At 35.4% G+C, this 6,000-nt stretch overlaps 1 protein-coding gene across 1 annotated transcript in view; it reads left to right on the top strand.

Moving 5' to 3' along the window:
- Nucleotides 1–3,387: 3,387 nt before the first annotated feature.
- The window catches only part of LOC113118214 (tetraspanin-9-like), a 171,999-nt gene continuing 169,386 nt past the window's right edge, over nt 3,388–6,000 (top strand). The window contains exon 1 of the mRNA XM_026287220.1: nt 3,388–3,646. The gene's annotated coding sequence lies outside the window, so the exon portion shown is untranslated. The remainder of the gene's footprint in view (nt 3,647–6,000) is intronic.

Genomic DNA, 6,000 nt, shown 5'->3' with positions numbered 1-6,000 from the left:
AGACACAAAGACAGAAGACACCTTCCACCTGAGTCGCACCATCTGAAATGGAGGCCCAGCTTCTACAACAACAAACACACCACGACTGGATAGAGATGGGATTCAGATTGATGTGATTTGCCTGATGGTTGCTGATTAAAACAATCACACCCTGTCTGATTTTAATGTGCACAGAGACACTGTGATATAGATGGAGACTTGCTTTCGATTCTCATGTAAGTAGAGATGTAGATGTCATGGATGCCCTTGGTATGACACTCTGCTTTGGTGATGAATCCATATACCTGAGCAGACTGAATGCACCATAAAACACATTTATTTATTGCCCATGATCTTAGACCCAAGAACTGCAATTGATCTTGTAACTAATTCTTCATTGGGCAGCTGTGAGAAATCAAATGAACGGGAAATCCCATTTCCATTCTGCATTTGAAAAGATTTTGATGTATAATGAAAACATTTTGTAATCTTTAGAACTCTGAAAGTTCAAAAACATGGTTTATTGCTAGAATTAAAATGTAAAACATGACTTCAGCAAATTTCTGACAGCAAGCAGGTGCAAGTCTGTGCATATTTACATGTGAACAATGCCTGTTTGGTGTTAAGAAACTTCGTCTGCTCAATCATGGAAAGGTAATGAGAAAATATATGCTATTTTTCCTAAATACCAGGTTACGATAAGAGACAAATGTGGGAAAGTCTGCCAAACCTTTGCTTTTCCTAGATGTTTAAGTATGTTGAACACCTGCTGCTCTACATACTTACTCCTAAAGTTTTTTAACATTAGAAAAGAAAACTACACTACACAAGTTTTTTTTTCTTTTTTCTTTTTTATGTTAGTAGTTTTATTAAGCTAGGATGCATTAAATTTTTTACATTTTAATTCTCATCAGAAAATCATAAGAAATTCACAGTTTCCACATAAATCACTAAGCAGCATAATTGTTTCAATACTGATTGTCAGAAATGTTTCTTGATCACCAAATCAGCATATTAGAATGATTTCTGACAGATCACGTGACACTGAAGACTGGAGTAATGGCTGCTCGAAATTCAGAGGTTACAGAAATAAATTATATTTTAAAATGTGTTCAAATATATTTTAAAAGTATTTCAGCTTATACTGAATTTTTGATCAATAAAAATTCAGCCTTGGTGAAAGAAAATGTTCAAATAACATGTGATATGACCCCTATAAAGGCAGTAACAAACTTTAAAGAATATTACTGATATTAATCAAAACTGAACCTCTACTTGAGCTAGTAGTAAGCAAAGTGTACACACACTCATATAGTGTGTAAGGTCCCATAGCAGCTCAATTAGCTTGCTCTTGACTAATCTAATGATTACGCTTATCATTAACTGAGCTGTCCAGTCTCATTCCTCACGGGTGCAATAGGTCAAGAGGAAAACACTGGCTTTAAATTCACAGAGGTGTATGTGGACATTATGAATGCAGTGAGTTTCTATTAGAGGGCAACACAAGTGTGTTTACAGTAATGGTTCTGAAATGAGGTTGGTAATTGAGCTCTGTTTCCAGCCTCTCTTCCAGGTGTGAACCCTCTGTAGAAGACAATTAAGAGATTAGTTCAATGTACCTGAACCGAGACCCACCAAACGTTAACTGATTACACCATCCAGCAGGACTGTACTCTGTTGCAGCAGAACACAGTGCTTGCGACACCAAAGTCATGGATTTGAATCTCAGGAAATGGTTTTTCTGCTTAATATTTTAACGAATACCATGATGCAGTTTTTGAGTCTTTACTGTCACTTTTGATACATTTAATGCATCCTTGCTTAATAAAAGTATTAATTTCTTTTATGTGCTTTTTTTATTATCTAAATGCACTTAAAAGAAGCGAAAATTCTAAATCTCTTTCCCATGTGCACTTGTAATGACTCTATTTGTAAACTCCGCCAATGTCCCATGTCTCCTCATGATTAAGGAGAGATACCTCACCAGGATCATTAAAGTCATCCTCTGCCAGTGCTCCTTTACAGGGCCATTTATAAAGAAAACTAACAGGGATGATTACATTTGGACAGGCTAATTTAAGGATGAGCGAGTCGGTGGAATCCAATACACATGTGTAAATGTTCTTTAGGAACATGAACATGCAAAGGCTGTTTCTGCTATGGACAACACCAGTCAAAGTTACTTTAACTAAAAACGGATATGGAGAGAATGAAATGTATAATTCAGGCATACACACACACACACACACACACACACACACACACATCATATATATATATATATATATATATATATATATATATATATATATATATATATATACACACACACACACACACACACACACACACACACATGCAGCGCAGCAATAAATGTCTTGCTGATTGAGTATGCAATACATCACAGCTCAAAGCTGCATGGGACAAAACTGCCTTCATGAGCAAATTCTTTTTTAATGCTACTGTATCTGTAGGGACAATCCTAAACAGATGAAAAACAATGAGATGATGTAAACAATGCACAGTGGGTGTGAGACGATTTGTAATGATAATGTTTAAGTCTGAGTTGCAAAACATTGGATGATTAATTTGTAGGCTACAAGCTAATGTGCAGCAGAGTTTTTAGCACATTGTGCTTTTAGTATAACCCAGACAGCTTTCTGGATCTGGATGGAGCTGGATGCTGCTTACCTGACGGTACATAGCACTGATTCAGGCCAGTGGCTGGTGCAGTTATGAAACATTGGCTTAACATATTTTAGTATAGAGAGATCTTTTATCAGCCATAAACTAAATGTTTACTCATGTTTTTGTAAGCATCCATTTATTCACTTCTTTACACAAACCCAAACCTTAAACACTTTTTTTTTTAAATTCTTATTTATTTTCTTTGAAAACATTATGGGAATATTACTGCTTTTTAATGTTCACTGAACCAACTGAAACGACTTTGTAACACTTTAAAGAAAAAGTGAATAAAAATATAAAACTTAAATATTCAGAGAAAACTTTCAATAAATAGTCTTTTTGCTAACGTTTCGAGAACATTATTAAAGGCCATATACATTTGAATGAACGTTCTTTTAACGTTACTGGAAGAACGTTCCTAACTTTGAGAGAACCTTTGCAGAACGTTAACCAAAGTTCTGAGAACGTTCCCCGGTCGCTTTATAGCCAATAAATATTCCCCTGGGAATGCCTAAAAAACTCTTATTTTAATTGTATTTAATTTAGTTCATTTAAATGAGCTTCGAATGTTCAAATGCATGTAAAAACTGCACATGGCCAGCATAAAACCGTTATATTTTTGTGTTTAGGATATTTAGTGAAAGCAGAGAACGTGACCCTGTTAAACTTCTTCCATAAAGAGAGCAGCAGTCACGCCTGTAGGAGTCAGTAAACCTCTTCCAGCCGCTGCGCGCATTTCCGCTTCCACTGGACTCAACAGTCCCTGCAGCTGTGAGTGAGTGGCTCTGAAGCACGAGAGGACTCGGTGTATGTCAGAATCACTTTTTATGCCTCATATTAGTGACTCCGAAAGTTTGTAGCAGCTCTCAGTCGGAATGCAGAGTTGAAGTGAACGCGGAGGAAAGAGTTTAACCTACTCCAAACTTTGTTTTGGTCTCTGAGTGTTTGACAGACGCTTCCAGGAGCAGACGCCAGACAGGTAAGAGTATGTTCATGTAAAGTAAACTGATAAAGGGTCATGATGAATGAGCCTTATTGTGCACTAGTGACGCTGAATACTCGTGTGTGTATCGGTTTTTTGTGTTTTTATCTACTGAGGACTTTAGTTGGGTCTTTAGGACTATTTACCTGTTTGAAAAGTTCTCCTGCTGATGTCTTTCAGCCTTAGATGTGGTGATTAATAATAATAAAAAATATACAATACCAAATAATGTTACAATGTAACAACCTGTTTGCAGAAATTTTAAATGGAGTAACACTGTAAACCATTATTAGAACAGAAAAAGAGATTAGAATGATACAGTAAAAACCTTACCATATACACTAAAATATAAAATTTTACTATAAAATGTAAGTAAAAAAGGATGCACGGACATGAAACTATATGTAAAACATTACTGATAATGTATTATCTAATAATGTAATATGTATTATAATATATGTATTCAAGTAATGAAAGCATATCTATCTATCTATCTATCTATCATGCTTTATGGATAATCTTATTCCCATTTTTTACAGTGTGCTGTTTAATCTTATTTTCAATTTGTAGTATACAAGGCATATTCTAATTAGGCATTGGTAAAGCATTTTTAATTATTTGGATGTGGACTACTAATCTGTTAAGACTTCCGACCTTTAGGTAATTATAAATGAAAGTAATGTTGCCAAAATTGGTATATTATAAAATACACTGTATGTAAAGAGAGTTGTAAGAGATTGAGATCTTCGCTGGATGCGAGTGAGGAATGTTAGAGCGCAGACGCAGAGGTATTTCAGGAATCAAAGCTTAAATTGAGAGCTCTTTGAGAGACAACAGCTGAGAAGAGATCAATTTGCTCTAAAGTAGCCGGTGGAGACAATATCTACTTCAGAGTCACATGTTTTCAGCTGTCACATGTATGGTCAAACCAAGACTTCTAAAGCTCATGAGGACATACAGAATGATTGATTCTGGTGTTCTAGCAAACATTTCTCATTTGGGATCGTTTCCTTTAACACTCCTGGCCCTGAACTTAATGGTCCCTATTTCAAGGAATGCTGAGGTTATCTGATGGTCCTTTCAGAGCCGTTCGTCCACTGCAGGGCTTTTTTGTCCTTGCATAAACAGCCTCCCTATTCTGAGATGTGTCCATGTGGTCTCAGAAATGACCGTTGTGTTTACAGTCTAGAAGATCAGCATGTATCCCTTTGACCCTGACCCTAACATTCCTGTTCTGCATCCTGCCGGAGCAGGCAGTCCTCATGACCACTGTTCTCCAAGGCCTTCTGCCGAGGGAACACATGTGGCAATATCCTCTGTGCTGCAGGGAGGGCACGTGGCACCAGTTTTTTGTGGCTGATGAGTCCCCTCCCCAACAGCTTCATCGTCCGCTCTCTTTTAAAGAGACTGCGATTAAACTCACCACACTGAGTTTTCGGTCTAATCAAACCCTTCTGCTGGATCTCATTGTTTTTCAGCTCTTTATAGGAGTTTGTGTTGGAAGATTAAAATGTTGATATAATGGGCATCAAAGCTTTTCATTGCACATATACTTTGAATAAGTATTTCCTAATGAAAGCTTAAACTGTTAACAATGATTTTGCAAAGTTGTGAATAAAACAAAGATTATAAGATATAAAACACTGATGACTATGTGTTGATCAAAATAGAGTAAATCGCCCTTTGAGAGTAACTTGATGCTTCAACTATAGATTGTATTGATTACATTAATTTAGTAGGTGGTGACAAGTGATTGTAAAAAAAAGTATTTGACATTTAATCATTCAATGAAGAGATTAATTCAAACGCACAGATTCATCCAGTAATGAACCAAGTGAAGCTTCTGCGAGTGAGTCATTGAATCATTCATTCAAGAGTTTTGTTAAAAAACACTAATTAAACCTGTAATGAAGTAAATTAAGTCTTTGATTCTTTCAATTAAAAAAAAAACAAATCTAGTGTTTTTTTAATACACTGCAGCAATTATCATTTTGTCAGAACCTCTAGTAAATTATATGTTGTTTTGTTTAGTTGTCTATTCAGAATCGTGGAAGAATCGCAATTTCTATTTTGTCATTTGCAATAATAAAATAGTAATTCTCAATTTCTCCAGAACTGTGCAGCTCTAAATAGTTCTTGGTCTTTCTTCTTCAAAATTTAATGTATATCTATTGTTACTTTGTTATTATTAATTAGCAATTTCTAGGTGAAAATCCTTTCAAAATAAATCCTAGTGTTTTTTTTCTTTTTTTCTTTTTTCTTAAATATACTTGGTTTGTGATTCACATTTTGGAAGAAATGAATCATACACTAGTTTTTTTTTTTTTTTTTTGTAGGAGTGTAGTTTCCAT

This window comes from Carassius auratus, chromosome 18 (assembly GCF_003368295.1).
Source record: "Carassius auratus strain Wakin chromosome 18, ASM336829v1, whole genome shotgun sequence".
Classification (NCBI taxonomy): domain Eukaryota; kingdom Metazoa; phylum Chordata; class Actinopteri; order Cypriniformes; family Cyprinidae; genus Carassius; species Carassius auratus.
Note: the sequence above shows the minus strand (reverse complement) of the source record. Positions and strands in the feature narration are given on the sequence as shown.